Source organism: Megascapheus bottae, chromosome X (genome assembly GCF_031878675.1).
Source record: "Megascapheus bottae isolate mThoBot1 chromosome X, mThoBot2.hap1, whole genome shotgun sequence".
NCBI lineage: Eukaryota > Metazoa > Chordata > Mammalia > Rodentia > Geomyidae > Megascapheus > Megascapheus bottae.
Window position 1 is genome coordinate 75,285,835 of NC_143547.1, and position 17,837 is coordinate 75,303,671.

At 38.1% G+C, this 17,837-nt stretch overlaps 1 long non-coding RNA gene across 1 annotated transcript in view; it reads left to right on the plus strand.

The window, feature by feature from the left end:
• LOC150041357 (uncharacterized) overlaps positions 1 to 1,153 on the plus strand; it is a 74,735-nt gene extending 73,582 nt beyond the window's left edge. Inside the window, exons 2-3 of the long non-coding RNA XR_016533809.1 lie at positions 418 to 742; positions 927 to 1,153. This is a non-coding gene — a long non-coding RNA (uncharacterized LOC150041357). The remainder of the gene's footprint in view (positions 1 to 417; positions 743 to 926) is intronic.
• Positions 1,154 to 17,837: the final 16,684 nt, after the last annotated feature.

Below are 17,837 nucleotides of genomic sequence, written 5' to 3' on the forward strand. Positions count from 1 at the left end.
ATTGGATTCATGAACTGACATGTGAACTGATAATCCTTTGTGCATCTACTTAAAAATCATTAATAACAAAAGAATAGTAGCCAAACACACTGGCTCACACCTATAATCCTAGCTGCTTGGGAGGCTGAGATCTTAGGATTGTGGCTTCCAGCGTTGGCAAGAAAGCCCATGAGACTCTTATGTTCATGAAAATCTCTATCTGCAAAGAGGTAGAAGCGGGGGTGTGGCTCAAGAGATGGAATGCTTTCCTTGAGCAAAAAGCAAAGCTCATAGATAATGCCAAGCAGTATTAAGATAGAGTTATTGCTTTGAGATAAATAGACCTGAGTTCAAGTTCCAGGACACACACACACACGAAAGAGTAATAAGGCAAAGCTCTTGTTTCTCCAAATACAAATTCTTGGCCTTCTATTCCAGAAGCTTTCCTCCCTTCCTCTCTGCATCCCTCATCTCCAACCACCCAGGAGTCAAGATGATGCTTTGAGCTTTGTTAGCCCCTTCCTGTTCAGGGATTGGCTGGGTGACCTAACAATGACAAAGGGCGTGGCTTCCTGGCATATATTTGAGTGTTCAGACAGCCGGAGGCTAGACTGCTTCAGGCATCCAAGAAGAAAGCATGGCAATGATTACAAGGCGCCAGGCTGCCACTAAGGCCCACAAGGGGACCTCACTCCGTCGAAGGCGATCTTCCAAACGCGGAAGAAAGAACTGCATGGCTCTAAGAGGACCTGGGAAAGGAAAGGTGAGGTGATCTACCCCAGGTCCTCTCTTCTTCCCCTTGACTTCTTCCCCAAGATCCTCCCTGCCCTCCCCTGGCACAGAATGCTCCCAGCCCTCAGCCTTCCTGTGAATTCCCTGTTCCCTCTCCCCTCCACCCTCTTCTCTCCATCCAGTGGCTTTCTAACGTCTTCCTGTCGTCCTTCCAGTTCCGCAGGTCATCCCGGAAGGGTCTCAGGAGCCGTGGCCGGCGTGGGATGAACAACAAGTAAGCCGCCTCCAGACCCAAGGAAGGAAGAGGGAACAAGGCCAGAGATGGACGTCATCATCATCTGTAATATCTGTATATCTCTGGCCATAAACATTTGACCCACCCTCTGCCTTTCTAAAGGGGACACGGGCTGTTTAAAATAAACTCAACAGGGTGATGATGCAATATGTGTTTCTGCGTGCTCTTTGATGGCGAGGAGGTGGTATAGAAAGGCAATCTAAAGCAAAGCTCTGTTTCTCCAGGTAGAAATTATTGGTTTCCCCTTCTGGAAACTTTTCTCTTCTTCCCTTCTACAACCCTGCAGCCCCATCTCCCAAAGGAGTCATGGTTGGTGCTTTTTGACATGTTAGCCCGTCCCTGGTTGGTGGCTGGCGAGACAGGAGTCACTTGCTGACCTAACAATGACTTGGGGCGTGGCCACTCCTCCATGATTGGCGCATACCTAAGTATCCTGAGGCCTGGCAGTCAGACCACGAATGTGACAGCTCAAGATAGAGAACAAGAAACCATGGCTTGGGCCAGGAGTTTGGCCTAGTGGTAGCGTGCTAGCCTAGTATGCACGAAGACCTGGGTTCGATTCCTTGGTACCACATACATAGAAAAAAGCCGGAAGTGGTGCTGAGGCTCAAGTGATAGAGCTCTAGCCTTGAGAAAGTCCAAGGACAGTGCTCAGGCCCTGAGCTCAAGCCCAGGACTGGCAAAAAAAAAAACCCCAAAAAACAAAAAAACAAACAAAAAAAAACCATGGCTAGAGCAATGATTGGGCGGAAGAGGTCTTCCCGCAAGAGTACCTTACTTCTGCGAGGAAAATCGAACAAGAGAAGGGCATTTTCTAGATCTGGGTGTAAAGGAAAGGTGAAGCGACCCATCCATTCTCTGCCACTTGTTCCTCTTGATTTCTTCCCCAAGATCCTGTCCTCCCAACCCCGGCACAACTTGTTTCTAATCTGCTTCCTGTGCATTCAATATTCCCATCTTCCCACCCACCTCTTTTTTCTCTAGCAAATTGCTTTCTAAGAACGTCCTGTTGTCCTTCCAGGTCCAGAGATCAACCCAAAAGGGTCTCTGGTACCAAGGCAGGCATGGGATGAGGAGCAAGTATGCTATCACGTGACTTAAAAAAGGCAGAAGGCCTAGTGGAAGAGAAAACAAGGCCAGGCCAGGAACATACCTCATGTCCCTCATTATCATCTGTGACATCTCTAGATCCCTGGCCATGAACAACTGGGCTATCCTCCTCCCAAGGGGACACGGGGTGATGAAATAAATCTGCCATGATTATGATCCGATATGTTTCTGTGTGCTCTGTAATGGTGGAGAGGCAAAGGGGATGAGAGGGTGAGTTCAGGAAGGAAGGGGGATCAGTCCTCTGGTGATGCGTGTCCAATCTACACGTGCACAGTGAATCAAACATGGAGGAATCGGACCCATGGAAGGTGAGAGTGAAGATGACTTTCTCCCTTAGCACTTTATCCTACAGGTAAAGGAAAGGATGCTCGCGTGTGTGTGTGCGTGTGTAAAGAGTAAGATCCAGGTGAGTACAGCTGTTATAGGTGTGGTGGTAGTGTACTTTTCCAAATAGGGGAAAATCGAATTAAATATGAGGGGGGAGCAAGGGAGGGTGAGAGGGAGGTAGGGGGAGAGAGAGATAGACAGACAGACAGACAGACAGACAGACAGACAGACAGAGACAGACAGACAGAGATAAACAGAGATACAGAAAGAGCCAGAAAGAGAGACAGAGAGACAAATACTAGAATGAAATCTATACAATAACAATGCTAATAAAATGAGAAAGCAAGAGAAAAGAAAATCCTTCTCTGTTCTTCACAGCTGTATGGTCTTAGGTAAATTTATTCATTACAAAGCCTCCATTTTCTCCTCTAGAAAATAGATAATAATACCTTCCCTGCAGGATTTCTGTGAGGATTAGTATTATGTTTTCAATGAGTCTGTCATATAGTAGACAGTAAATATTATTTTTCACCAACTCTATTCCCACCTCGCAACCAGATTAATAGAACATTTTCATATTGAACCAAAACATGCTATTTGGATAACTGTAAAATAAGTCTACCTCTTCTTAGCATCACATATTTGAAGACATTATCTCTTTAATTTCCTTTAGCCTTACCTTTTTGTAATTCATCTTTCTCAGCTACTTCATCCATTCTTCTTTGTCCTAGAAACTCTCAGTAGATGAAGAATCTATCTTCTCCTAACTTATAAAATGGCCATAATACTTCAGACATGGCTGAAAGAGCACATAGTAAAGAAACACAATCAATTATGTTGATTTACATAATAAGGTTCTATTACACTGCCTAAAATTGCCTAAAACTGTTTTAGCAATGATTTCATATAATTGAATCATTTTTAGCCTATAGCTAAGAGGAAAATCCCAGGCATTTTTAAAATACAGTTTTTAACTGAAAAATAAGGAATCTTTTGCTTATTAAATTCTATCTTGTTTATCTAGACAAGCTTTCTACCTTAAAAACATATAAAATGAACTACAAATACTCAACTATCATAAAATCTGTAACTGAATAGTAAATTCCATCCAAAGAGATGCCTTTCTCTAGTACAATTTTCCTGAAAGGAGTGTAATTAGTACTTTTCTTGTAAATTCTTTCTTTCAAATCTCACACACACACACACACACACACACACACACATTTGTCAGTTCTGGGGCTTGAACTCAGGGCCTGGGCACTGTCTTTTCACTTTTTTTGCTCAAGGAAAGTGCTTTACCACTTGAGCCATAGCACAACTTCCAGCTTTTTCTGTATATATGGAATCCAATCCAGGGCTTGGTGCATGCCAAGCAAGCACTTTACCACTAGGCCACACCCCTGGCTCAAATTATACATTTTTTTTTGCCAGTCCTGGGCTTGAGCTCAGGGTCTGAGCACTGTCCTTGGACTTTCTCAAGGCTAGCGCTCTACCACTTGAGCCTCAGTACCACTTCTGGCTTTTTTTCTATGTATGTGGTACCAAGGGTCTTCATGCATGCTAGGCAAGCATTCTACCACTAGGCCAAACTCCCCGCCCTCAAATTATAGATTTTTATACAATAAAATGTCCAGTTTTAAGTTGAAATGATAGCAAAAATACATTTATCACCCTTCACATTTACTAAATCAAATAGGAGCTGTAGGGGGAGAGGAGTTTTTGTTTTTCAGTAAGTAACACATAATAAAACCTTCAGAATACTTGTTACATGCTCAAAATAATTTCAAAACATTCTATTTGATTTTTTAAGGTGATGTGCAAAGGGGTTAGAGTTAGGACAATTTCCCTACTTCCATTACTCTCAGTTTCTGAATATATGTATATGGTATATATGTGTATATATATATGTGTATATATATGTATATATATATATATATTTTACTAATTGTGGGGATTGGACTCAGGGCCTGAGCAATGTCCTTAGACTTTTTCAAAGCTAGAACTCTACCACTTGAGCTACGGTACCCTTCTAGCTTTTTTCTCTGTATGTGGCACTGAGGAATTGAACCCGGGACTTCGTGCATGCTAGGCAAGCACTCTTATCTCTAGGCCAAATTCCCGGCCCTGAACATATATTTTGGCAAGGAAAAGATTTGGTGGAAGAGTAACCTGTTTTTCTACATGACTACTGGGATTTATTTGTTGATTAGGAAAGCTAGCCTCAAAATACAATTAACTTCATATTCTGTCATCCTTCCATTTAGTGATTTTATTATTGTATTTTTTACAGTATTTTACTATCTGGAATATATTTTGAGGCAAAGAATTAGCCAAGAATACCAACATCAGTTATTGAATAATTCATTTCCTGACAGAAATGAATTTTAAATAACATCTATATAGTACAAATGTTTATATGTATGGTTGTTCTTTCTGGACCCTGTGTACTGTTCCACCAACCTGTTTTGTTTTCTTAGTAGCCAGTCCTACACTGTTGTAATAACCCTAGCTTTATAACATTTTCCATTAGTTTTTTTGGCTGTTATTGCATGTTTTTAATAGCATGTTAAAAATTTAAAAAGTCCCCTTAGTATTTTCATTTGGATATCAATTAAATACAATAAACTTTAGAGTAATATATCAATTATCTTACAACCTTGAATGTTTACATTAAAAGACAAGTGTCTTTATTTTTGTACAGGTTTTCTTTTATGCCTATTAATTGTAATTTAAAGGTTAACCTTATCAGTGTTTCTACCAAGGAGAAGGCTAACACTTATAAATAGAGCTGTAGCTCAGAAGTAGAATCCTTGCCTATCATGTGTAAGGCCCTGAGTTTCATCCCCTGTGCCACACAGTTTTAGTTCCAGCTGTGATAACACAGTGAGACCCTATAAAATAATGTGACAGAATAGAATAAAGTTGTAATTTCTTTATTTGTAATCTAGTAATGATCATAATAGTTGCAAGTTCTATCTACAAACTGTAATACATCTGTATTACAAGAATTAAATTAGATCTTGTACTATAAAGGACCTGCCATAGTCAATGTTAGGCATCTAATAACGACAACATTTACTTGGGAATTTCTTCCTGATCTTTGGAATGAACATAACCTTGGAGTATGGGGAAAGCAATTTTATTTTCTATTCCAAGGAAACAATGGTAGCTAGCAAGGCAAATGACTCATTCTGTAAGCATTAGTAATCAAAGCATCTTGATTGCTTTCCTCTCTTCTGTGTTTCTGTTCTGTCCAGATTGCCTAATAAAACATGAGGTAATGTATTGGTTTCGTATCCACGCAACACTTTTCATAATTACTTAGAAGACAATTATGTGAAATCTCTAGATAAAGTTTGTGATTTTTCTGATGTGACTATGATTGTGTTCTAATTATATTAGAACACTTGGGTCAGTTAGTCTTAGTGGTCTAAGCTTTTGGTCCTGACATGTCCAATGCTTTCATCTTGAGCTATGAGGAATTCCATTTTAAAAATCTCTCTTGGAGCTAAGTGCCAGTGGCTCACCCCTGTAATCCTAGCTACTCAGGTGGCTGAGATCTGAGGATCATGGTTAAAAGCCAACCCAGGCACAAAAGACCATGAGATTCTTACCTCCAATTATACACCAGAAAACCAAAGTGGCTCTGTGGCTCAAGTGATAGCATGCTAGCCTTGAGCTGAATTGCTCAGGACTGAATTGCCGAGGCCAGAGTTCAAGCCCCATGTCTGACAATAACAACAAAAAAATCTCTCAGAAAGAAACCTCTTTACTGTAAAGTGCAAAATCATGTTTGGCTGGAAGGGAACACAGGGTTTGGGGCTGCACAAACTCATCCAGGCATATCAGTTCTACCTAACAGGAAACTTTGACAGAAATAGGCCAGATTGTTGAAAGCAAACCCAGCTTTTAATAGTCTCATGTTGTTTGATTTGGGTGGGGGGCTTCAGGAAGGCCCTGTAAGGTTATTGAATTGGATAAGATTCATATTTGGAGCTTTCCTACCTTTCTGTCTAAACAGTTAAACACACCTTGCAGGTGCCTAAATATTGAGATAGGCCTGCCAGTGATGATGATTACGATGAGAGTGATTATGATCTGGCCATCATGATAATAAGAATAGTTAACATTCATTCAGTGATTTCTAATTACCAGGCTTCTTTGAGAGATTTTTTTTATAGCTGAAAATCAGTCTAAGATATAAATTAACTCATGGAAAGTAAGTGTGTGTGTGTGTGTGTGTGTGTGTGTGTGTGTGCATGTGTGTGTGTGTGCATATGTGCACACATGTGTGAAATCAACTTATTGCAGTTGACATCCATTTCTCTATATACCCTAGTATGTGTGGTGTTTTTCCTTTATTTCACTCATCTTCTATCATTCATTGCTGTCTTTCCTAGACATCGTCATTTTAGTTTCCTCCCCCCCCCCACCATATCGAGTGCTGGAATAAAAGAGGTGAATGTGCAAGGAGTATCTATGCTATTGTCAATGGTAACAGACTGTTAGTAGAAGAGTAAGGAACTCTAAACATTCCTTTTGGACATGATTTTTTTATTTAGATTGTTTATTTGAGGACAGATGCTATATTCTGTTCTCTGTTGTAAGCACCTGGCAGGAACAGAATTAAATTGTATTAAAGTGAGGTTGGTTTTCTTCAGAGGTTTTGCTTATCAGCGCTGTCAATGTTATCAATAATTATGACGCATGTCCTGGAGGTACATGTGACAAGTTTTCATGAGCACATATAGGACAGAAACCAGAGCCGCCAGCTAATGATCCTAGTTTGACAGGAGTTTGCTGCAGATAGACCATTAGACTGAGAGGCTGAAAACCTGTATCCCACAAGCAGCTCTGCCACTGACTATCCAAGTGACTTCTTTACTTTCCTGAGACTCAGAGTCCTTACCTGTAAAGTAAAGTTCATATACATTAATCTGTTTTTCACAATGGCTCTCTAACGATCCTGTTTGGATGATAGTCACGAAAGCTCTTTGCAAAGTCTAATACATGCAGATGTGGGAGGATGATAACTCTCAAGGCCAACACTTGATTGATAGGACAAGAAGAGAGTCCCTGTGTAACCTCGGACATATATGGGGTTTAATTTGTTTTCCTCTTCTTCATCTCACATCTATGATTCAACCTGCTGGTATATGTGGAACATGGTACTTTGAAATCCTTTGGGAGAGATTTTGTAAAGCAGTGAGAAAGTAACTAGGTCATAGCACAGTAAAAAAAAAAAAGATGAAAAATGGTGGAATTTATACTTGTTTCTTTAAACATTGCCTTATCTAAGATAAGTATTGTGTCCTTTTCTAGCCAATTCTCATCTTGTCCTTTACCTTACAATATAGTTAGGCCCCCAGCATGCCTTTATATCCTTATAGAACATTCATTGCTTATCTTTAATCTTCTTCATCCCTGCATATTCCTATCGTTTTACTTGGCCTCAGATAACGACTTCCCAATTCTCAGCCTAAATTTCTGATGAGAGCCCTAAATCAGAAACTGTACTCACCAGACTCATGATCACCCCTGAATTACTCTAAAACCCAACTTCACCTTCTTTCCCAAAGGGATGACTGAAACATTGCTTGGTAGATCATTCGGCCTGAATGTTCCCTGGCACCTTAAGCATTGCATGTCTAGAGTACACTGATATTCTCTGATTCCATTGTGAACCCACTTATGTTCTATACTCCTAGTTTCAATCTCTAGTACCAGAATCCCCAAAATACCTTAAACCATCCCCAACCTGTTTTTCTACCTTGTTTAATGCTCTAAACCTCCAGCATTCTCCTCTTCCAATTCTCTCCTGCCATTTGAAAGTGAATCATCCGGTTGCTTCTCCATCACATTTCTTTTCTTGAGATCAACTCTCTGCCTTCACACATCCTAAGTAACCTTGAAAGTGTCTGAGAAAAAAGCCATGGAAATTATGAGCTGCAGATTGATAATTGTACACTTAAAATATGAAGCTGACTTAAGTATAAAATCTAGGAAATCATTAGATACGGTGTATCTTCTGTGCATGGTCTTAATCTGGATGAAGAATGAATTATTGACATTCTCACAATATTTGACTAATATCTCAGAGCCCTATTCCCACTTTACAAATCAGCCTAGTAAAGCACATTTAACTTTTCTAAAATGTTATTGTCTCTGTAAAAATGAGGTCATTAAACTATATAAAGTGTTATTTCCCTCTTTCTCTTACAGCCCAAGATTGTGAGGCTTTGGTTCAAAAAACTCAGTTGAAATCAGGGAAACATGATAATTAAATATTCCCCATGTCCCAGAGTCTTTGTGTCCATTGTGTAATTTACTAATGACAGCTTTGTGTGATAGAATCTTTAATATCTGTTTTTCCATTGAAGACCCTGACCTTCAATTCAGTTAAATACTGGCTTTTATGGTCATATACTTGATAAAGAAAAATTATTTTCAGAATGCTTTTGTCTTTGAAAGCCCATCTCCCAGACCTAGTCATAGAACTGTTTTTCAATTAGTTGTCTTTCTTTGATACTAGACGACCTTTTTTCCCCCTTTTTATTTTATTTTTCCCATCTGTTTATGAAAAACTTTTCCCTTAAGGAGCTTGCTTTCCTGGGCACCTGTGCCTAAGTCAGGCTGCATGGAAAGTTTGCCTGTGGGACTGAGTCTAGATGACATTGTTATTGTGTTTTATTGTTGGGATAATGTATAGAGGGCATACAGTTATATTTGTCAGGTCGTGGGTACATTTCTTCTTGAACCTTGATATCCCTTCTCATATTTTTGTCCCCCTTTCCCTCCCCCACCCCCACCCAGTGATCTTGTTTCCCCCCTTCCCTTCCCTGTTTCAAATAAACAAATAAGTGCATATACAGTATACCAGTATACAAATTCAGATACCCTAATCTCATGAGATTAACCATAAGTGGAGAAAAAGAGAAAAGAAATAACTTCACATAGTACATTAAGAAAAGCAATCACAGAGATAAACCTGTTATTTCATTAACCTGTAGTTCATTTTGTTTAGTCTCATCCTGTATGACCATATGTATATAGATTTTGAGGTATTATGATCCTTTGCTAGGAGAATCTTAGATGTGTACTAATTATTATAAATGAGGGATGTCATGGAACCTATGCTCCTTTGGATCTGTCTTACTTCACTTAATATGTTTTCTTTCTAAGTCTTTCTATTTTCTTATGAATGGGGTGATATCATTCTTTCTGATGGCAGCCTAGAATTCCAGTGTGTATAAGTACTACATCTTCTTGATCCATTCATCTACTGAGAGGCATCTGGGTTGGTTCCATATCTTAGCTATGGTAAATGGTGGGAGGGTAATCATCATTTACAATCCCTTAACTTTTGGAGTTCAGTTTTCCCTTTCTTTCATTGTTAGTTTACTTCTCATTATATATTCCTTCCAGTCTGTACTGTGTTGTTCCTTCTAGGAGTGAAAACACATAATTGTTTGTAGCGTTGGGTCATGGGTAGAACTAATTATTAAGGAAGATAATTGGAATGGTATGTAATAACACAATGTCATTAAACCGAAATTGACAGAATCCTAAGAGAAAACCCATTCTTCTGATCTTTTGTTGTAAAGAAGTCTTCTTTCTCTAACCCTTGAAAAACTGTTGATACTGTATAATTTTTTTTGTCAGTCCTTGGCTTGAGCTCAGGGCCTGAGCACTGTCTTTGGACTTTCTCAAGGCTAGAGCTCTACCACTTGAGCCTCAGCACCACTTCCAGCATTTTTCTATGTATGTGGTACCGAAGAACCTAACCTGGGTCTTTGTGCATGCTAGGCAAGCACTCTACCACTAGGCCAAACTCTCGGCCCCAGGTACTGTACACTTTTAGTGAGAAAATTTAATTACACTCAGTGAAATCATATACCCACATCAGTAATGAATGAATCAACTTGTTTTCCAGGCACTCTGAAATATTTTTGGATGCCATGAATAGTTTGAATAAGTTATTAAACTACTAATGGATCAGTAACATTCTTTCTACAATGCTACACACCCAGAAAAATGTATACTAGTTAAAAATGAAATTCCATATCTGGATTTCTCTTTTCCAACTTCATAGAAATAATCATTTTGATTAAAATAATGAGCATAATATACTCCAAAATAATCAGAATTATTTATTCCTTTCCTCCAATTTGTATTGGTGTCAGTAGTGTTGCCCAGAGAGGGATACATAGGCTTCTAAATTTTGATTAGAAAAAAAAGAGAAAAAGAGAGGGTGGAGTTTGGGCAATGGTTTCACTTGCTATATCTGAACAAGCCTATTATTTCAGTCTCTTTTATGCCTTTTGAAAGCCAAGTCTTCTTCATCTAGACAGCTTGCTGACAGTCTTGTGCAAATCACTGAAAGGGAAATGGGCTGGCAATTAGGCGTTGGCATGATAATGCCTTGGGAGAAGAAATTCTGTTTGGGAGGAGTAGAGTATACTCAAAATATGGATCTCTCTGAAGCTTTCAACTAGAGAAATGAGCAATTTTTCTTTCTTTCTTTCTTTCTTTTTTTTAACTAAATCACAAGATGTAAAGAGGGAACATTTGAAGCGCAATGGGATTTTATTAGGCTTTTCAGTAACATAGATATAACTGATGCATAGGGCAGCTGTGGCTATTAGTGATCACAGTTCCTGAAAAGTTAAAAAAAATCAAGAAGTCTTAAAGCATCCATATTAAGGGATGTGGAGACAGACTACTGAGAAGAATTTGGTTCAAGAGAGAATACAAGGCACAATAAAATGACAGGGGACATTGCAAAGTTTGGCAAGAATGATGAATAGAACGATGGTTGATACTCTGAAAGGATTGAGTAAATAAGAGCTTTCAGAGACAGAAGGAAAAATTTGAGAAAATTGAACAATTAAAATGCAAAACAGAATGTGCAATTATTTCAAGTTGGCAGAAATTCTGAACTAAGTTTTGAGATCAATCTGTTGAAAGAAGCAAGATAAGAAACCTTTGATGGCAAGAATAGGTGGAATGACTATAGAGTAAATTGCCACAAGCAAATTACTTAATTTCCTTATGAACAACTCATGCATACAAATACTTTCTGTACCCTTTAGAGGTTTGTACATACTGCTACCTTGTTCTGTTCATTTAGTTCTTAAATACTTAATAAATAACCCTCATGTACTTAAGCAGAAGTCTGAACTATAAAAATTCTACAAATATAATGGAGGACATGCCCTTGTAGAATTTATATTGTTTGAGGGAGAATAGGATCACTATTTACAAATGTTTACCAATATGCAATTAACAGAATTGTACATATCTAAAATTTATTATATTGCTGTTTTAGTATTACTATATGTTGTGAAGTGATTACCATTGAGTTAATCAACATATCCATTACTTCACATAGTTATCATTTATATGTGTGGTGAGAATATTTGACACCTATATTCTTTGCAAATTTCAAGTATACAATAACAACGATAGTCACCACATTGGATAGTAGGTATCTAGAATTTATTCATCCTGAGGGACTGAAACTTCATGGTTTTTGTTGTTGTTGTTTTTGTTGTTGTTATTTCCAGTCCTGGGGCTTGAGCTCAGAGCCTGGGCAATATCCTTGGCCACTTTTTCCTCAATGCCAGCAGTCTGCCATTTAAGCCACAGCACCACTTCCTGCTTTTTTTTTTTTGAGGTATTGTAATCCTCTGCTAGGAGAGTCCTAGGTTTGTACTACTTATTACAAATGAGGGAAACCACTGAGCCTATGTTTCTTTTGTGTCTGGCTTACTTCACTTAATAGATTTTTTTTTGCCAGTCCTGGGCTTGAGCTCAGGGCCTGAGCACTGTTCTTGGTCTTTCTCAAGGCTAGAGCTCTACCACTTGAGCCTCAGCACCACTTCTGGCTTTTTTCTATGTATGTGGTACCGAGGAATCGAACCTGGGTCTTCGTGCATGCTAGGCAAGCACTCTACCACTAGGCCAAACTCCCGGCCCCACTTCCTGCTTTTTCTGTGTATGTGTACCGAGGAATCCAACTCAGGGCTTCGTGCATGCTAGACGAACACTCTACCACTAGGCCAAACTCCCGGTCAAGATCATGTTTTTAACCAATAACTTTACTGGGATTTTCAATTACTAAACTCTTGTGAAATCACAGTAGTAGAGAACCTTTCTTAAGTCATTCCAAGAGCTACATGGTTATTTTGTTAGGCTGATATTGAATAAATGCTTGTGTTTAACTCTTTTCCATAGTAAAATGGGTTGTGAATTGTAAAATTGAAGCAAAACCTCATTATGAGATGGAGTTCATGAGGAAGCTAAGATAAATACTAAACTGGATATAGGGGAGGGGGATAGGGAGTAGGCACAGGTGCAGAGGCACAAATTGCAAAATGTAAACTTAGAAGCAGGAAACAGAAAGGTATGATTAGAATGTGAGTAACATATTGGCAAGAAGGTTGAACTGTGGTTATAGAGGTTCTTACATGTCAGGCTGAGCATACTCATTCTAATTCTATAAGACTTCTGAGGAATAGAATGACACAATCACTTCTAGATCTGCTTTCATGAGATAACAATATAGAAGATTCATATTACATATGATTTAGCCATGGAAGAATTTAGTAGGATTAAGGAATGCAGGACAATTTCGTAGACTTTTGTCTTCAAGGTCTATGTAACCAATTAGAGCTCCAAAATTAGTTTTATACTGGAGTCCATTAGAGTGATAGTCCTTGATCTAAACCTGCTACCTTGGCATTTCTATACCAAGGGGAATTTTATGATAAATGAAGACTTCCGTTCATAAAAGCAATTTTCTGTTTCTATGGACAGTCACCACCTGGCTAAACAAACTATACAATTACCCAAAAATGGGAATATTCTTTGTTTCTGTCATATAAAGAAAAAACTTTGAAGAACATGAATAGTAGTACCAGTGAAGTTCTGCAGATAGGAAACTAAAATTCTACTTTTTCACTTCCTCTCTGAGCTACATTAACCAAGTTTCTTTACCTCTCTAGGCCTTAGTCACTTCATATGTAGGAAATAGAAAGCACTAATAATTCATGGAGTTTAAGATTCATGAATGCCATGCAAGTTTTTAGCAAAGTACTCAGGACAGATTTTCATTTGCTGAGAATAGTGATGAGAAGTTTGAGTAAATATACACGGAAGGTAGTAACAGTATGGTGAGTGGAAACAAGCTGCCTTGACTTGAGCAGTTATGCTTTGTGACCTGAACAGGTAAACGAGCTTTTCTATGCTTAATTCACATACATTGATTATGCTTACTGTTTTTTTTAGTTGCCAAATGGGGATAGTAATGGAACCTTAATCTTAGAATTATTATAAGCTTGAAATAACTCCAGGCAAGTAAAGGGTGCTAGATCACTCCCACATAGTTGGTGTTAGCTATAATTATGGGTAATCACTCCACTGAAGGTTTTGTTGAGAATCTTTTCACCTTCAAATGACCTGTGAGGTGCGTATCAGGTTTTTCCTCCATTTCATAGAAAAGGAAACTGAGGCTTGGCTGTGTTAAATGCCAGTTAGTAATGTGTCTAAGGTCACACCACTGGAGGATAACTCAAAACCAGATTCATCTGACGGTAAAGACTTTAACCACTACTCTATAATGAAGCATGCTTGTTATAAGTCAGGCAGCTTACAACAATGATGTACAGGAAAGGATGGCAACTGATCTAGAGGCAAGGTAAATTTGATAAACTAACACTGTTGATTTTAAGAGACTAGAAAGAAATTTCAGGGCAGGATACCTTGCGATTTTCTGTGGGAAAGTTGTGTTCCCTTAAGTAAGCATTATGTTCTGAGCCCATTCTGTAAACACTTCAGGGAACTGCAAAACTTAATCAGAAAACTTGGACAGTATTTTAAAATAGCAATAACACAGACTTCTACTTTAATGGAAAATAAGCTAATAATGAGAAGTGGTAAAAAAAAAGAAGAACAAATCTCCTTATTGAGTAAGGTCAGTCAAAACAAATACAAGCTTTTAAGAAGCCAACAGGAAGCAAGGTTAGAAACATAAGAGAGCAGAGATTGGTTGCTTGAGAATCTCCTAGGTCACATCCACAGCTACACAGTAGGACTTTAAAAATAGGACACCAACAGCTAATAATAATCCCCTGGTTTTAACCACTTGGTATTGCTTAGTTACTAAGTCTTGAATTGCAGATTGATTCTTGTTGGTTTTGTTTTTTGTTTTTTGTTTTTGGTTTGTTTTTGCTTACAATCTGAAATTCTATTTATTCATTTATTTGACTCTAGAAGGTGTTCATAATCATAGCCTATATATTGGGATAATAATAATTACCTAAACTAATAAAGCATATATTATGGAATAGACTCTGTTCTAACCGAACGCTAGATATATTTTAGCTCATTTAATCTTACACAGTTCCTTGAGAAAAAGAGGGAAAATATTGCCTGCATATGGTCAAAGTTGGCTATTTGTATATAGGAAAATAGAACAGTGAAACCTTTGAAATTGTTTTAGAAAGAGGGAAGGTGAGTAGGGAAGATTAATTAGGATACATTGAACACATGTGTCACAATGAAAGCGCTTCCCCCCTTTGTATAACTGATGTTTGCTAATTAAAACATGCTATTATGATTCCCATTTTATATATAAGTAAACAAGAGTCAGAGAAATAAAGAAATTTATCCACATGTAACAAGGGATAGAGCCAGGATTAAACCCAAGCAGTTTGATCTTCCCATCGGCAAATTAATCACACTATACTACCACATTGGGCAACTCTCTGCACTAACATTTTAGTTTGCTTGTCTCTTTCCCCACCCCTGATGATAGGCAACTCATAGATGCAGAGCAAAATAAAATCCTGAAGACACTAAATCCACATGTATGAGCCAGCTACAGACCTGAATAAATGTATGGGTTCCTTCTAGAGAAGGAAGTGGGAGTGTGCCAATTAGATCACCTTTGCACTTGCCGCCAACTAACTGTGGTCCTTTCTCAGGAATTGTTACATAGATTTCTGAATATCATTGCTGAGAGGTAATTTTGCATAGCATGCAAGAACACTTGCTAAAGTGACACAGTGACAAACAAGGTTGAGTTTAGCTGCAAGCCCTGAGATTTGTTAACCATGTGACATTGTATGAGGTGTTTAAAGTCTCAATACATTAATAACACTGGTAAAATGAGAAAACTTATCAATCTCACAGGACTGTTGGAGAGAAAATGGACTAAATGAGAGTTTTATAAACGAGTAGAGTGGAAGCACAGTTCATTTTTCTATTCTTCCTTCTGGGGAGATTTTGAGAGCTTCCATAGTTCGTTTCTGAGACTGATTCACTAGTCATTCTTTCCTTTTCCTGTCATCTTGCAGAAAGTCCCTAAGGTCTCCATTCATTTATCTCCATGGATTTTCTTTCCTCTACATTTGGCTTTCGATTTCAAGAAAAAGGGCATTTATTCAGACCAGTCAACCTTTTGACAGCCTCCACTGCAGTCTTTGCTGAAATGTGTCAGTATATCCAATCATTTTGCTCAAGGGCACAAATGAAAGTAAACATGAACACAAAATTGATGTTAAAAAGGCACCAAGATGGCAGTACCTATTTTCTTAATGAAGCCTTTCCCAAAGTGTGGTCTGTGGAACATTAGTCCCATGAGATGCTTCTGAGAGGGAAAAACAGTTTACATTGTCAAAAAGTTTGGGAAATAGAGCATATCCTATATATCCTTAAAGAACCATACTCCAAGCTAGTCTATTAAAACCCAAAATAGTTCTGTAGTAAGGAGTTCTATTTATCTCTCTCTTATTCACTGCTTAGACATTAATTTGACCCCCAAATCTCATTTTTATTTTCAGAGTGAGAAATTACCTGTAATGGGTAGGCAGCATACAGGTTTAAGATAGTCTAATACAAGGAAGTAGAGGTATGGTTTAAAGCAGCAGAGCAATAGCTTTGATTGAAAAAAAAAATCTAAGCAAGTTCATGAGGTCTTGAGTTCAAGCCCTAGTACCAGTACAAAGAAAGTCTAACACCAAAATTGAAAATATAATTCCAAATTAAGGTGAATGAGCCATATGGCTTATAAATTTAATGTATAATATTCAGTGACAAGTAAAGAAAACACATGGATATATTAACATGCTGAGGATAAGGGTCTGCCAATACAGCTCATAAGTTTAATAACATAAGCCTATTAAACTGGATGTTTCCAGATAACAGTAATAATAAACAGTCCCTAAATGCTAGATACCATTCTAGGCTTCTCATAGATAACACAGTTCTGCTTGTTCTTATTTTAGTGGTAGGGAAGTGATTAAAATGTTAAGTTCACAAAACAGGCACCTGTTATTGCCTAAGTTGATAGATGGAGCTTCTAAATTTCTCAATATAATTATCCCTATGATTTTATTAGGAAGGAAATAAGCAGCCACACTTTGGGGGCACAGATGCTGGTGAATTGAACACATGCTTCTAATTTCATTCTAAGAGTACTCCCTTTATTTCTTGGATCCAGTAATTATACTGGTTTAATTCCAATGAGAGCAAAGATGCTATGCCCAAACCAGGAAAGTGAGTGAATCTGTTCACCCTGATGTCAAATACTTCCTAACTTCTTCCCATACTCAAATATCTAAATGTTAATAGTTAGCAGGTTATCTTGCAAGTAAAATGTAAAAGTAATATGCTTTGAAAAATGGACATTTTTAATTAATGGAAAAAGACTGAAATATATTGACATCTCATCAAACCTAACATACCTCATGCTACAAAGAAAAGATTTTTAAAAGCATAAAACCAGGATGGAGAGACATAGAGGCAAAGAGACAGCAATAATATCTTGGAAGATGGAAGGAAGATTCATCAAAGTAGTCTGAATTAATATTTCTGAGACAAATGAATTCTAGGTAGGTAGCGGGAAAAGCTGAGAGTCAACCTACTTTTTCTCTAAAGAATCCTCCCATGGACTGCAACTGAAAGTACCATGCACTTCTGAAACTGGCATTTAAGTGGAAGATATATGAAGAGGGCTGATTGAAAATGGTTCACGAAGCACTCCCTCCTTGCCTATTTGAATGTGTACCCTTCTCTACAATACCATGAAACTACAGGTTTGACTACATGTGTAGCTCAGTTAGTAGTGCTATAATGGCCTAGTAAGTGCAAAGCCCTGAATTCCATTTCCTATGCTGGACTAGCAATAACAACAATAAAAAAGAGGCAAACCAAAGCAAAAAGGAAGCCAAACCAAGCCACCCCTCCCTAGATATGTGATCTACCAGACCTCATATTCATGGGTAACTAGGATTAAAGACATTAGCCACTGGTGCTGAGTTCAGCATATCTTTTCATATATTACCGAGTTTAAGAATATCGCTGAATAATGATTTAATTGTCTAGGGAAATA